Source organism: Fukomys damarensis, unplaced genomic scaffold, assembly GCF_012274545.1.
Source record: "Fukomys damarensis isolate Sample0158 unplaced genomic scaffold, DMR_v1.0_HiC HiC_scaffold_7, whole genome shotgun sequence".
Lineage (NCBI taxonomy): Eukaryota > Metazoa > Chordata > Mammalia > Rodentia > Bathyergidae > Fukomys > Fukomys damarensis.
Window position 1 is genome coordinate 36,188,656 of NW_022900919.1, and position 15,241 is coordinate 36,203,896.

General features: G+C 38.7%; 1 protein-coding gene and 1 pseudogene across 3 annotated transcripts in view; one reads left to right on the forward strand and one right to left on the reverse strand.

The window, feature by feature from the left end:
* Positions 1–15,241, reverse strand: part of Snap25 (synaptosome associated protein 25) — an 84,133-nt gene that overhangs the window by 35,344 nt on the left and 33,548 nt on the right. The window lies entirely within an intron of this gene.
* LOC104856560 lies at positions 11,066–11,718 on the forward strand (annotated as a pseudogene).

A 15,241-nucleotide genomic window follows, 5' to 3' on the forward strand; every position in this document is an offset into this window, starting at 1 on the left:
GCAGATACTGACATCTACATTACAGATAGCACTTCTTTGGCTCATCACAGACTCTAGCAGCTCTTATTTTCTCTAGGGATGTGTCCTTATCTTCTCCTAGGAGGCAGACTTTGGGCTTCTTTGGAGGCAGCAGCTAATGATCTCTTTCATGGACCCTATTGGTCTGTGAGTATGGTGAAGGATGGGACTTATGCTGTTATTTCCACTGGATAAATTTTTTCCTTTCAGTTAATGCAACTCTAAGCCCAAAATGCACATTCTAAGGGAAGCTGAGCACAATGATTGCTGCTGAGACAAATTCCAAGGGTTCCTTAGGAAATCTGGAGAAGGCCAGGCAGGTTGCTGAAGAGGGGCTTTCCCGATTTATCAGAATTTGCTCCATGTTTGAAGCTGCCTTTCTCAATTAAGCAAGATCATCTGCATTTATTTCAACATTCTATACCATATAACTCATACTTGTCAAATATTATTCATAATAATTGTTATTTATCAAGTATTTGTTATAGGACAGAAATCAAATGAAGAACTTTATATAAAATCTGGGGGTTTATTCGGGAGTCCCAATCCTCAGATCCACATCAGCCTTGTCAGGCGCCATTCTACATAATTTGGGGGAAAATCACTTCACAACTAAATTATGATTAGGCCTACCAGCTGGCTATGACCTACTGAAACATGACTCCATTTTTGCCTCCAATCACAGCTGAGACCTCAGTGGTCCTATGATGCTGTGACACTCAGCGGCAAGATTACATCAACTGCAGACATCCTGGTTTTTTGAGAACCTACTAGTAAGAGAAAGGTTTCACCTGGGGAGGGATAAATTCCTTATCAGCTTACCTCTTCCCACCTGGTGTTGTAAGAACATCTTCGCTCATCTTACAGCCCTAATCAACGTAAGATCCTCATGGTCCTAGAATGACTGACATCCTCTGAGAAATCTGATATTTCTTCCAATTTCAAGATCCTTGTCAATTTAGGATTATTGCCACCCTCTGAGTCATGTTACTCCAAATGAACTCAATAAATAGTGGCCAGCTTGGGGTGTCTTCATCTTTGCTGCTCAGTGCAGCATTGATCAGGCTCAGAACCCAGCTTCTTCTCCAAGTCATGTTTCCTGTCTTAATTCTTTAATTCACTTTGTGTTGTTTTGGCTCACAGGAGACCAGGACCCACTGCAGGGTTCTGGTAACATCCCCTTTCTGTGTTCCCTACACAGCCTCACCTGGGAGCTTGCTGGAGCTGGAAATCTCAGATCTGCTGAATCAAAACAACTTTGAGAAGTGCTGTGGCATACTGCAAGCATGAGAAAGATGAGGTATAAAGTCACTTAATAACAACTAAAATCGCAGAGCTGGGAAGCAGAGAGGCCAAACTTCCTGCCTTGGGGAGACTCTGCACTTGTGCTTCCATCTTCACACTCATGCATCTTAATTCAGTTTCATTTAATTTTAGTTTATTTTTAACTAATGAGTGACAATTGCATACTTTTATGGAGTACAATATCGATCCAATACAAGAATACAAAATGTAATGAGCAAATCATGGCATTATTACTTTAATTTCTCCAGGTTCCATGTCCTGCAGACTTCAAGCATCATTTGTTTTCCAAGTTAACTGAAAGCTTCATGGGGCCATGGATTTCAAATGTATATCAACTGTGCCCTTCCCTCTTAGGGTGTATAAACTGGCTAATTTACACTGCGATAAAGTCTTTCATTTGTAAACTATAACGGTCACTGTAAAAAACCTAAACAACCCATACTTTCTATCTTCTCCAGATCACATTGTAGGAAAGTTAGAAGAGAAGTTTAATGTAGAGGGGGAAAAGACTCTGAATTTTGAATGTTGGATGATTCTGATAAATTCTTATTTCTTGAAAAATGAAAGTTAAAGTTTATGTTTTAATGAGTAAAGAACACTTTTGGCAAATATCATGTAGCAACAACCTGTTTACACACCTCTCATAAAAATGGCCATTTTTTTAAACCTGTTTTCACAATTTTTAGTCTTTATATGTGTGGACTAGACTTGGCTTCTTATTATTTTGGTTTGAACATTCTTATGCAAGAAATTTAACCTCCTTCTCTTTTGTAGTAGTCACTACTGTTGTAATCAATTTCTTAGTTAAGCCAAAAGAAGATATTTCAAATATGATGAATCCATGGCTCATGAATTCATTTACCACGTTGCATCCTTTTATGCCCATAATCTGGTTAATAAATAAGTCACAACTGCTCACAACAGATCTTATACTAGGATGGTCTGAAGTCTCCTTGTTTTTAAACCTTTTTAAATTCCTTCTTAAAAATGCAGATTTCAAGTTGTAGAACCCATGAAAAGATATCTGTGAGGGTGGGGCTAGGATAAACACTGGTTCTTCAGTCCTACTTCTAGAATGGGAGGGTCTGTGTTCTGCATCACCTAGAGTTGAAGGTCTTTGCACTGGTAACTCTAGGATACAAACACTGAGAAATACTAGAGTGTGCTTCCCCAGTGCTAGAAGGCCGATATGATCTGAGTGGTAGTCTGGAAAAAGAAGCCATATTCTCCCCACCTGAGTTACACCATAAGTACAGTTTTTACAGAATTTGGCTGAAGAACCATCTCAAGTGACAGATACTCCAACCAGCTTACAAAAATGTTGCCCTTCCCTCTAGAATCTCTAGGGGAAGGCACTTGGCATTATCAGAAGCTCAACTTCTTTCAAGGTTTACTTATTTATTTTCACACCATCCCACACCACCGTACTTCCAAATGGTACCCTATCTGCATGTCTGCATCTAATACATAAATTCCTGATCTCATTTCTTCTGAGAAGGGAAATCGGACTTTGCTAATGAATCCCTTTGCTGGCCATCTCCAGGATTAATGACAGCAGAGCTGACAGTTTGCTTTGGCTTGGGTTTTATTTTTTAGGGTGATGGGTCTAGGGTGGCCTGGCATTGAAATACAGCCACCATTGGTATTTCTTAATTAAAAGAGGGCAGCCAGCCACAGCCAACACTGATTATGCCTAAATCTCTTTTTCAAAAATGCCAATGTTTCTTTTGTCTGTTTTGCAAATGTGGCTAAATGGGTATTTAGCACTGTGGTTTGTATTATGCAACAGTTTCTGATTGTTTACTTGGGAGCTGAAAACTGGTGGACTCACTGACCAGGAGCAAGAGAGGATGAAATGGAACCTTGTCTCATTTATCCCGATTGCAGTCAAAGCAAACCCAAAGTGCTTCATCCATTTAACAGTATTTATGGAGTGCTATCATTTAGTGCAGCTGCAGGCAGCACACAGCTGGAGTAGAAGGACCACTTCTATGGGATGGTTCTGGGAGCTCAAGCCAGAAGCCTTGTGTATTCAGCTCTCTCCTCCATCATGCTTAGGAGCGAACCAATGAGAATATTTTCATTCCAAGGTGCATGGCTTAGTTCTCAGGAGATGGATGACATCCTGTTGGACTAAATTTCAGCTGCAATAAAAACAGTAAATAAAATGATTCCGTTTCCAGGAGTGTGGACAGACAGAATCCAAACTGAACAGAAAGAGTTCCCATTCTTTTGAAAGCCAAATGACTTCTGTGGGTGTCTGACCAAACCAACAGTTGGAGGAAGCTCTATATCTCCAGGATCACTAACAGATTTGCCTTCAGAAGATGTTGGTGGTTCTATATTCTGCCTTAGTATTCTGTGTGACCATCCCTCCTCTTTGTAAAGACCACCCTACTGCTGTTGATTATGACCAGGGAAAGGTCATAGCTGACTGGCACGGGAATACAAAGGCTCCCTTTCGCCTTAGGGAGAGACACAATCCTAGGGGTAAAATGTACTTTGATAACTCCCTCCATGCCATACCCTGGCTGCAACCCCATGTGCAATGGCTCTTTTGTGACTTCTACCCATCTTCTTTGTCCTTCTCTTACACTCCTTCTGGATTCTCCTGAGGGCAATTCCTTAATAAATCATTTGTCCCTTAATCTTTGTCTGAAGGGCCTGCTTTTAAGAAATTCAATCACAGAACATTTCCACTTGTTTGTGAGAGTTATGTTATCATGGATATGGTAGTTATCATGGATAAATGGCGAGGAGCCAGGTACGTGAAGGAAGAAACAAGTCATTGCATCAGGAAAAGGGGAGTAAACAGAACAAAAATTTCTTGTGTGGCTAGGCATGTCAAAGAACATGGTAAATCTTGGCTGGCCTTCCTCAGACATAAAGGCCCCACACCCAAAATATCTTAGAATGGCTAGGACATGAGGCTACTCAGAGCATCATTCCTCGTAGGAAGAATGGAGCCTCAGAGCGGTGGAATAATTAGGAGGTTACAGAGACATTTCAAGTTAAATCTTTAATGCTCAGTCTGGGCCTCATCTTAAAAGAATAAACACTAGAAAACTGGGAAGGAAGGGACATGTCTGTCCCCATTAAGAATGCTTGCAGAACACACAAAAAAATAATAGCACAAAGCCTGAAATGGCCTGTGACTTTTCTTATTGTTATTTCGAGGCATCTCCTATTTTTACACGTCATCACTCCAACTACAAAATAAAAACTAATTTCTTCTGCATGAAATCTTTTCTGGTGAGGACTGATATTAATATAGGATGCCTTCCCTCTTGAATGAAAAGAGAACATAAGTGCTATAGGACTTATCAAATCCAGTGGTGTTTGTGTTGCTTAACTAATTGAAATTTGGAGTTTTCTGTTTTGTTTTTTTTTAAACTTCCTTCTGAAAACAATGAGCACTGTGGCAGATGAATGATGCTAATCAACATGCCTCTGTTTTCCTAGAAAAGGTCCTTTCATGAAGACTCTAATGGGCAGGCCTCCATGCCAAAACTTCTGTCTTCTGCAAAATTTAGACATGAATGTACACAATGTTATCAATTTATTGATCTTTTAAAAATCGTTTTTAATGAGCTCACTTTTCAAATTTAGTCTCTGTTTTGGCTTGTGTCTAGTTGTCCCCGCAAAATCTCATGCAGTCTTTTTCAGTGGTGGCTGGATCTAGAGTGTTGGTTGATTCACGGTACAATGCTGGAATTAAGGGTGTGTGATTACTAAACCAGTCCACTAACTGGTTTGCACCGCCCTAATCCCAGGAGTTTACATAGAGTAGGAAAAGGACAGAACAAATCTGCTAAGGCCCCTTACTGCCTTCGCTACTTTGTGTACGCCATGTTGTCTCTCCACTGTAATGCCTGTCTGCCATGCACCTTGCCTTGGGGCCAGCTGAACTGAAAGCTCTACAAACTGTGAACTAAATAAATGTTTCCTCCCTTTTACTTTGAGTCTTGAGTTTGTTGTCTCAGTAACAGAGAAAAGGAACCAAGACAGTCTCATTCTAAGCAATGATATCTAAAAAATCAGAAGTTTTAAATATTCATCATGTTTTCTTAATATAGATTAGGACACACAAAAAACAAAAACACTTTAAAAACAAATTCACCTACCATCCTGCTAGACTCATTTGGCAAGGCATCAAAGGTACATGTGTTAAATTTGGGAACTCATTGCTACACATGTGGGGTATGGTCACACCCCACACATTCTTGCCTACATTTCCATGTGTCCTCTCAACAAAGAGAATACAGAGACAGACAAGGGAGCTTGACAAAGAGGATCTCTGAGTACAAGCAAAATCTAGAGCATTATGCCCTGAAGCAGAGAAGTGGAGCTGTGTGTGTGCATGCATGCATGCGTGTGTGTCTGTGTGTGTGTGTCTGTGTGTGTACCTTCATCCTGGGATCAGGGAGCCTACAGAATAAATGATTTCCAACAAATGTTGTACTCATTAATTTGTGGTAATTTAAAACTGGGGGGATAACATGGTGGTCTTAGGCTTTGAAATCATATTACAATAAGGATGATTGATGCTTTAAAGAAGAAGAGGAGGCAGAGCACAACTCAGTAATTATCAGAAGGGATAGATACTAGATTTGTTCTGTGTGAACCATTAAATTATTTGTAATTTAACTTAAAGGTCTTTGACACATGTATGTGTTAGTTTTAATCTGTACCCTAGAGGTGTTTGGAAAACACTGATGGTACCCTAATCAGGAATACTTACTTCTAGGATGAGCAGCTAGCATTTGAAAGATTCTTATCAGAAGCCCACATTCCTGAGAGAACTACTCTAACTCTCTTTAGGAGCTGCCCAAAGGTTTGCTAATTAACAATGGATGTTAGAAATGGCTTTTTTTTCCTCTTTGTGGTAGAGTACTTAAAATATGTGAATTGGCTTAAAAACTGCTTATAGATTTCACTAATTTCCTACATATTACAAACGATGTGTGTGTGTGCACTTGCATAATGAGTATAATATCCTCTATTAACTTGAGGTTTAAATGTACTCTGTTACTCTGCTATGGTTGGGGGAATCCTCTTGATCCATTGTTTTCACCTGTAGAACTTATCAAGGCAGATTGCTGAGACAGGAATGGATTCTGGAGAAGTCGTAATAATTTGCATTTGTACGATTCTCAGGTAATGTTGCTGCTGTAGGCTCAGGAACCATATTTTGAACATCATCCCACTCATGTGATCTGACCACAAGGTCTCCTGAATCCTGTCACTGGAATTCTTTTGTACCATCCTTGGAAGCTTTTTATGCAAGGTGCTTATTGGAATGCCCTAAAGCACCAAAAGCGTGGATCAGGAATGTTCTCTACAGACTCATGTGTCACAACACTGGTCCCCAGATGGACACTACTGAGAGGTAAAGAAAACTCAGAGGTAGGGAGGTTGTTAGGTTCCGGAAGGCACGCCCTTGACAAGGGGCTGTGGGATCCCAGCCCCATTCTTCCTCTTTCCATTCCCGGTCATGACGTGAGTGGTTTTGCTCTTTCTGTCATGAGATCCTGTCAGGGTGTGCTGTCTTGGGGTCAACTGATCACGAACTGAAATTTCCAAAATTTTGAGCCAAAACAAACTTTTACAGTTGATTATCTCAGGTATTTGCCAGTAACACAATGTGACTTGATTTGTAGAACAGATTTTCAACTAAGATTGTGCATGTGTTTTAATATTTGAATGAAGGGGTAAATCCATCCTGAGACTTAGTTCCTTATAATATAATATGCAGTTCCAAAGTTGTGAAGCAGGAGACCTATAATCTTCATCTACTTTAACTATATCTACTAAAATAAATATCGAGAAATATCAAACAGATCAAAAGAGAATTTGCAAGACTCCAAGGAATGAAACCATCAACACTGGGAGGAAATTATAGAAAAACAGAGTTAGGCCTGATGAAGAATTTTCTAAGAGCTCTGGCCAAATTCCAGGTGGAAGAACTTAGAAAAGCGAGCCCTCTATTCCTGGCAATATTTAAGGAAAAGGTTAGAGGAACAAGTGGTGGGTTTGGGAGGTCAAAATTCACTCATGGGATGAGCTATGCATCAGGAGATATGGAACTTCCATTTCAAACCTAGATCTCTGGCTCTATGAAGGAAGCCAAGGTGGACACACAATGATGTCACAAGCCCAGATCCCATCCCGAGAGCAAGTTTTTTAAAAACATTTTTTTATAACAGTGTAAATTGGGATTTCCTCATTTGCTGGTGGAAAATGCTTTTATATGGTTCTTTAGTATCCATTTCTTTCACAAGAAATTTCTAATCTGTCACAGAAATTAGAAGTTTGATGGACCTAATTCTTTTCTACCCTCTCATTCTTTTTGAAAAAGGTTCCTGTACCAGAAGAAACACCATCTGCTCCTCCATATTTAAGGATTCTCTGTGGGTGAAAACAAGGAAGACATTTCCCAAGCTGGCAAACTCCCAGGCGGGTGCTGGCAGATTTAACTTTACTTGCAAATTCTGCTTCCATGGAAGATAAAGGAAAAAAACCTGTCTGCCTAGTTATTACTTCTCAGGTTAATCTGGCAATCTCATAATTTCACCTTTGATGGAGATTTCTTTCGTTGGCCTTCATTTGTCCTTGATGAAATCAGGACCTACACACAAACACCATCTCGTTCCACATAAAACCCCTACTTGCCAGCCTACCAAAAAGCTAAGCTAAGAGACTCACTGGAAAATTATTTTCTCTAGAAATGAATTCACTGCAGAGTTACTTTAAAAAGCAAAGTTCCTAGCTTACATTCTAGCATTTTTCAGATCATTAAGCACTTGACACAAAGAGAGTGGGAACATAAAAAAAATAGTCCCCGCCAAAGTGTCACTAGTCCCAGCTGATGGCAGAAGAACTTCAAATGATGATAAAGTGTCCCTGAAGTGATTGTGTAAGTCAATGGGGACAGAAGACTGATTTATAAAATTGGATTTACCCAAATCTCCTTTTGCTTAAGCCAAGTAACTGGTGTGACCGTAACTACTGCAGTGTGTAAATTTGACTTCTTCAGCTACTCAATTTGTCATTCGCTATCATTAATGTGGAGTGGGTTTCAAAGGCACTTTGCGTTAGACCTTGTGGGCAAAAGGCCTGGACATTTTTATAAATCATACAGACAGCATCCTTCAATGGAAGAAAGCTCTCTGTGGCCAAATGGCAAGATGTTCTCACAGGATAGAATGAGTTTTTTGTGTTTGCTGGTGTCACTGAACTTTGTATACATTTTGATATATTCAAAGCCACAACTTCAAAATTGTGATGTATAAAAATATAAAATGAATATGTATCAAAGATTCAGTTAACTCATTAGTAGGGGAACCAATAAGATAGTAAAGCTAGTTCAAAGATTTTATGTATATATAATATATAATATATTAATATATATGTTAATATATAATATGTATAATACAGTGCATATAAAATATATTTTACCATAAATATATATATGTATGTATTTAGAATAAAATTCCTAACAGATAAAAAAACTGGTTAATGTCTTATAAAGAAATCAGATTATAACCTTTATAGTTAGAATTTCTTTTTACCTGACTGAAGCATATAGATTTTATCACACAAAAATTCTAAAATAACACAAATGACTTTACAGAGTACAATCTGATCAAAAGTTAATAGTAAGTCAAAAATAGGTGGGTAATTTTTGAATAAGTCCCTTAGACAATGTTGCAGGATGTCAAGTGGAAAGATGTGAGTTAGGCTGGGGATTTAGCTCAGTGGTTCTGCTGCCTGTCTTGCAAGCTCAAAGTCCCGAGTTCAATCCCGAGTACCAAAAATAAAAATAAAAAAGAAAAGATGGGCATCTTATTGTTTCACTTTATTACCAAATTCTGGCTAACTTTTCTACTACAAACAAGTGTGTTTTTCCTTGAGCATAATGCTGTGAAATTGTGTAGTAGCCCCAGGTGAACTTTTGCTTTGGAAGGCAAGCAGATCATCATGCTTTGTCCCAATATGCTTAGTGAAAGAGTTTTTGTTGTTGTTGTTGTTTAATCTCATGTCTATAGTTCTCCAGCCTGAGGGGACAAATTAAAATCTGTGAGTTTTACAATTTTTCCAATGCTCAGGAAAATTGGACCTATTCAATTGGCCAAACGAATTCAGTCAGAACCTCTGAGACTGGATCCCAAGAAAGAACATATTTTAAGGCTGTCCATATGATTTTAAGGTGCAGCCAAGATCAAAAAGCACTGAATTACTGAGAATTGACATTCCTAAATGTGTACTTCTACATACATTGATTTTAAAAGTAGGAATCCAACTGATATATAGTATCCTTTTTTTTTCTTTAATTATTAATCTTATGAAAAGTTTCATGAATCATTACACATTGCTCAAATGGTTACATTGTGTTCCATCATATAAACTTATGATTTACTTGGTTAATCCTCCATTACTGAATGTACGGTGCTTCTTGTCTGTCAGACTGACTGTCTATCTGTTTCTCTTTTATGTTTTGTGGTACTAGGAATTGAACCCAGGGCCTTTGCACTGAGCTACATGTCCAGCTTTCCTCTCTCCCCCTTTTCCACATCTCTTATTTTTTATTGGCACATATTAGTTCTGGAGATTAGTGGGCTTCATTCTGACAGATTTGTGTATGTGCACACATACTTTAATTGCTTTTATCTCCTTTCATGTCCCTTCCCTTGCCTCCCTCCTACTTTCACATTTTTCAATGCATATATTATGACTTTTTTGAGACAAGGTCTTGCTAATTTGCTAAGTTGCCCAAGCTGGTCTGGAACTTGTGATCCTCCTTCAGCCTCCTAGAGTGCTCAGTTCCAGGCGTGTACCACCATATTTCTCCTTTGCTCTCTCTTTCTCTTTCTTTTTGCCATCACTTTATGTGAATCTTGCACTATTTCCTTCTAAAAGATTTCTGACAGCGGATTTACAGGCCAAGGACAATGAGTGCTTTAGATTTCTGAGGTATATTACCCAAACTACTTTCTATCCTATCAGTGTATACTTTCTAAAATGTGATTTCTGTAGTATTTTATTTTCAAATATTTGCATATTTAAAAAAGAATTAAAATTCATTTTCTAGTTTTCTTAGTGGCCATTTTAAATTTAACTTAATCTTGTTAAATTCTTGGTACACATGGTAAGAATTAATACTCTGATTTGAATTTTTTTCAGTTTCTTTTCAACATCACTTAGTGAATAATACCTTCCTTCTTTATTGGTTTATGACTCTTAAAGATTTAAAATAAAACATGAAGGTTAACTATCTGTACTTTGCATGAATTAACAGCTTACAACACATATGAAGAAGATTTAAACTACTAACAAATTAGAGTGTATTCTATCTAAATCTTGACCTCTATTATTTCTTAGTGTTACCACATTCTGGCTTTAACTCTGACTCATTTATAGCACACTGAGGTGTTGAAAAACAGACCATCATTCAGCCTCTCTAAGATGCCTTTAATCTGTTTGCAAGCAGCTTTCAGCTTTGCCAATAACAGTCCTGCCTAAATCCATCTGCTCATCTTTAAATATTCCTTCTTTCTAATATTGTTTATATCCTTGTATTATCTATGAAGAAGTGTCCCATATAATGTCTCAGGTTTATTACCAATTCTGAATTCAGTTAGATCTATTTTTACACATTTTTATTTTATATTTATTTATTTAAAAAGTCATTATAGTCTCATTGTTCTATGATAAACAGACAGCCCTATTTAAAAGCCAGTAAATGGAATGCATTGACCTCCTCAGAGACAGCACCAAGGCAAGTGAGAGCCAGACAGGCACTGGTGACTGCCTCACTGCAGAAAGACAAGTAAACCTGGGTCAAGGAGATCCTAAGAAGCCGAGAGACAAAATGTTATCATTCTTTGTGCAAACTTCCCAGAAGGAGTACAAGAAGAAGAACCCAGATGCTTTTATCACCTTTTCAGAGTTTTCTAAGAAGTACTCAGAGAGGTGGAAGGTTATGATAGCTAAAGGGAAAGGGAAATTTGAAGACATGGCAAGAGTGAACAAGGCCTGTTAGGAAAGAGGAATGAAAACCTACAGCCCTACTCTAAAGGGAGACGAAAAAAAAGTTCAAGGATCAGAATGCACCCAGAAGGCCTCCTTTGGCCTTCTTGTTCTGTTCTGAATATCACTGAAAAATCAGAGAAATCCTGACCTACCCATTGGTGAGGTTGCCAAGAAATGTGTAGGACACTCTCCTAAGCAGTGTTATGAACAGAAGGCTGCTGAGCTCAAGGAAAAATACAAAAAGGATATTTTAGCCTGCTGAGGTAAAGGAAAGCCTGATGCAGCCAAAAACAAGCGGTCATAGATCCAAAAAGGAAGAGAAAGAAGGAAGAGGAGGAAAATAAAGAGAGGAAAGAAAAGTAAGATGGAAAGTTGGTTCTATCGCAGTTCTTTTTTCTTCTCTATAAATCATGGGACCCCCTGTATACAACTTACTCTTAAAACAAAACTTGAAAAGTAAAAAAGAAAAAAAATTCAGTGAAGGAAGCCCAGAGTTATCAAAGTCAGGTCTCACGAAAGAAAAGGAGACTAGCAATTTCAATCTTGTTCAAGAAAACAGAAAAAAAATTTTTTCAGTGAATGCAGGACACAAATCTTTCTAACATATATGATTTCTGGGTTAAAAGAGTGGAAAGGGAAGATGCGCCTAATGATTTTTGAAAATAAGTTATATTTTCTTAACATTGCTTTGCATTGGCTTTACTGAGTCTGAGAAACCTTCGTTGTACTTCTCCTATTGCTAGGTATTGTACAAACCACTGAAGATTAAAAGTTCTACTGGCGGTGAGTTTCCTTCCCACAACCTTGAAAAGGCAGAGGGCATAAGACCACATGTATGTCCACATACGGTGATTCTAGAAATCAAAAGGTGCTTACCCTGGCTCTTCTACATTCTGCTCTTTCAGGTTCCCATCAGCTATCTTCAGGCAGGGACTTTTTTCTCAGAGGTGGGAGTGAAGGAAAGGCAGGTGGCTCTGGTCTGGTTTCTCCTAGGAGCCACTAAGCCAAGAGTCTGTGTGCATGGGTTTTACTGAGGAGTGCTCCCTGGGGGGACTGGAGGGGAAGAAGGAAGGAAGTATAGAAAAGGAAAGACACCAAATCAGGGAATTCCCAGCATCAGCTTGGTCCTCTAGGGATCTCTGCGATCTTACATGCACCTCCTCTGAGCATGTCCCACCTGTAGGCTGGAGAGCTGAGCTGTTGTATCCCCACTTTAGGCTAAAGGCACTTTGAGGCATCAAAACTCCTAAACACGTCTGAGCCCCTGCATGGGTAAAGTTACCAATTGTCTTTGGCAGCAAAGAATGCAGATGTGCAATAGGCTGGCAAGGGATCTAAGGAGGCTTCATGGGGGACCCACAGTGCCAGAAATAGGCACTCCAGGCTTAGCAGTACTCCAGATGTAGGCAGGAGGCACCTTCTCTAAAGCAGGTGGCAAGCCATCTGTGGGCTCCATGGGAACAGGAGGGCACATCCTACATAGGGATCTTTGCCAGTCGGCATGGTGGGAGGCCTGGCTGTGTCGCCCTGTAAACTGCCTGGCTAACCCCTTGGTAGGTGCCAAGATGTTTCTCCCAGTCCCAGAATATATATGGTATGTAGATCGCAGAAGGCTTCTGTGCCATTAAACAATACGTACAGCTGTTAGATAACTTTTATTGGTACCCTAGATATACCTTGAGAATCATTGCTGATGTCCCAAATGTGAATTGTCCTGAATTTTCCAAAGCGGAAGGAGAAGTGGGAGGGATAGGGGAAAAGAAAGAAGGGAATGGAAGTAATATGAGCCAATAAAAAAATGGAAACAAAGTCTTTGTAGACTGGGAGGGATGGGAAGTGGGGAAAAAATAAGAACCAAGATCGATTATGTAAATGTGCAAATTTCCAATGATGAATGTCATTATATTATATGCTTTAAATGTACCAATAAAATTAACAAAAAATAAGTAAAAATTGCACTTCCGACTTTCATCACTGTGAGAGGTCCATCAATATTTCTCAGTCTTGCAAATGTCCAGGTCCATGTCCAGCCACTATAACAGGGAATAATCCCTGAGCACTGAGTGTCTGGAAAGCGTTCATTAGACCCTTGTATGTGACAACTCACTGGGATAGCCCTAGCAGCTTTGTGAAGTGTGGCCTTTATGTTGCCAATTTTATAAGTAGAGAAGCAAGGCACAGAGGGCTTAAGTAAATGACCCAGAGCTCATAGGTAGTGCATGGCATAGCTGAGCTGAGGTCTGAATCTAGAGAAGCTGAAATGAGGCTCCTTGCCACTGACCGCTGAGCTACAACGTTATGCACATATAGTCTTAAATACTTACGAATAGACTGAGATGTATAGAAGCCAGGATTCCTTTAAGATTTGGTTCAAACCTTGCTGTGTGAATCTAGTTTTCAAAGTTAGAAACCATTTTGGTGCTCACGTGCTATTTTGTTTAATCTTACTAATAAGCCTATGACAAAGAGTTCATTTGAAATATTTTGCCTACAGTTACATAATTAGTAAGTGGCTAAAACCTATTTTTTTGGCCCTAGAACATTTTAATTAATGTTAAGAAAAATATCCAAAACCTGTAAGTAAAGCAGAAGGATGACGGTATTCTTTTCTATCATATCAGAGCATTTATACCTTGAGGTTTACCCAAAGTTTATTTAATTCCCTTTATTAATATGCCTTTATTTGACTTATTCTTTTTCTTAGCAGTTTTATTGAAGTACAATCGACATACAATAAATGCACATATTTATCAAAGTCTTATACATTTTGACACACACATCGCCAGAGTGAAGATAATGAACATACCTATCACCCTCACCAAAAGTTTTTTTCTTATTTACTCTTAATTGGAGATTAGATTGTCAAGTTAGCTATTGCTTTATAAGATTCAACAAATGATTTTTGTCCAGAATAGATGCAAATGGTTTTTCTCTGGTAGAAAAGATAATCCCAAGGGTTATGGTTTTATTGTCCAATAGGGCATTAATCAGTTTAGAATCCATCTTATCAAATTTATTTTCACTGTCCTTCCCTGCCTGGCTATATAAATATTGCTTGCTCCAAAACTCTAAGAAAAAGATATGACAGCCTACTCAGACTCTTGCTAATGAATACATAAATCTTTGGTGTATATTAGCTATTTATTCATATGAAAGTCATGTTATAGCATGGAAATCATATTTTTCTCTACCAAGTTGGTGTATGTGTGCCTCAGTATGTGCAGATGAATAAAGTGTCCTCAGGAGTTTCCAGGAAACAAAGCAGGGCCTCTATTGTCTGGTTCTCCTGAGGATGGTGGAGTATAGATGGTTCTAGAAGGCCATGGCAGAGATATGCACATTAGAAAGCAAGCCCATGACTCTCACTCAACTTTGGCACATCCTGGTGGAGAAACCCAGTGAAGTCAAAGTATGTATAGAATTTGTGCTTCAAGTCTCTCTAGGTTCCTGTTCTTTCTGTTTCCCCAGATTTGAAGTTTCTTCTCCTGTAGCTGGATAAATATCTAAAATTTCCATAAATCTACTTTTTAGGAGGAACACGTTTTTGGTAAACAGACTCTTCTGGGCCTGCAGTTCATTTAATGAGAACCTGAAGGGGATACTATGTGAATGAAAAATTTCATGAATAAACAATGCAAAGACAGAAGCCACTCAAGAAAGGTTGACCTGCTTTAATCACAAGTACAGATATGCCTCTCTTCAATAGATTCACATGTTCCTTTTTGGAGATGCAGCAGTTCAACACATTCCAAGGGATCAGATCTCATGACCATTAATCATTGCTCCCTCAGGTGCAAATTTGATGAAAATGCTTACCTACTCACTTTTACTATAATCCTACAAGTGTGTTATTTCATTTGCTACATTAGCCCTCAATCCTGCTCTG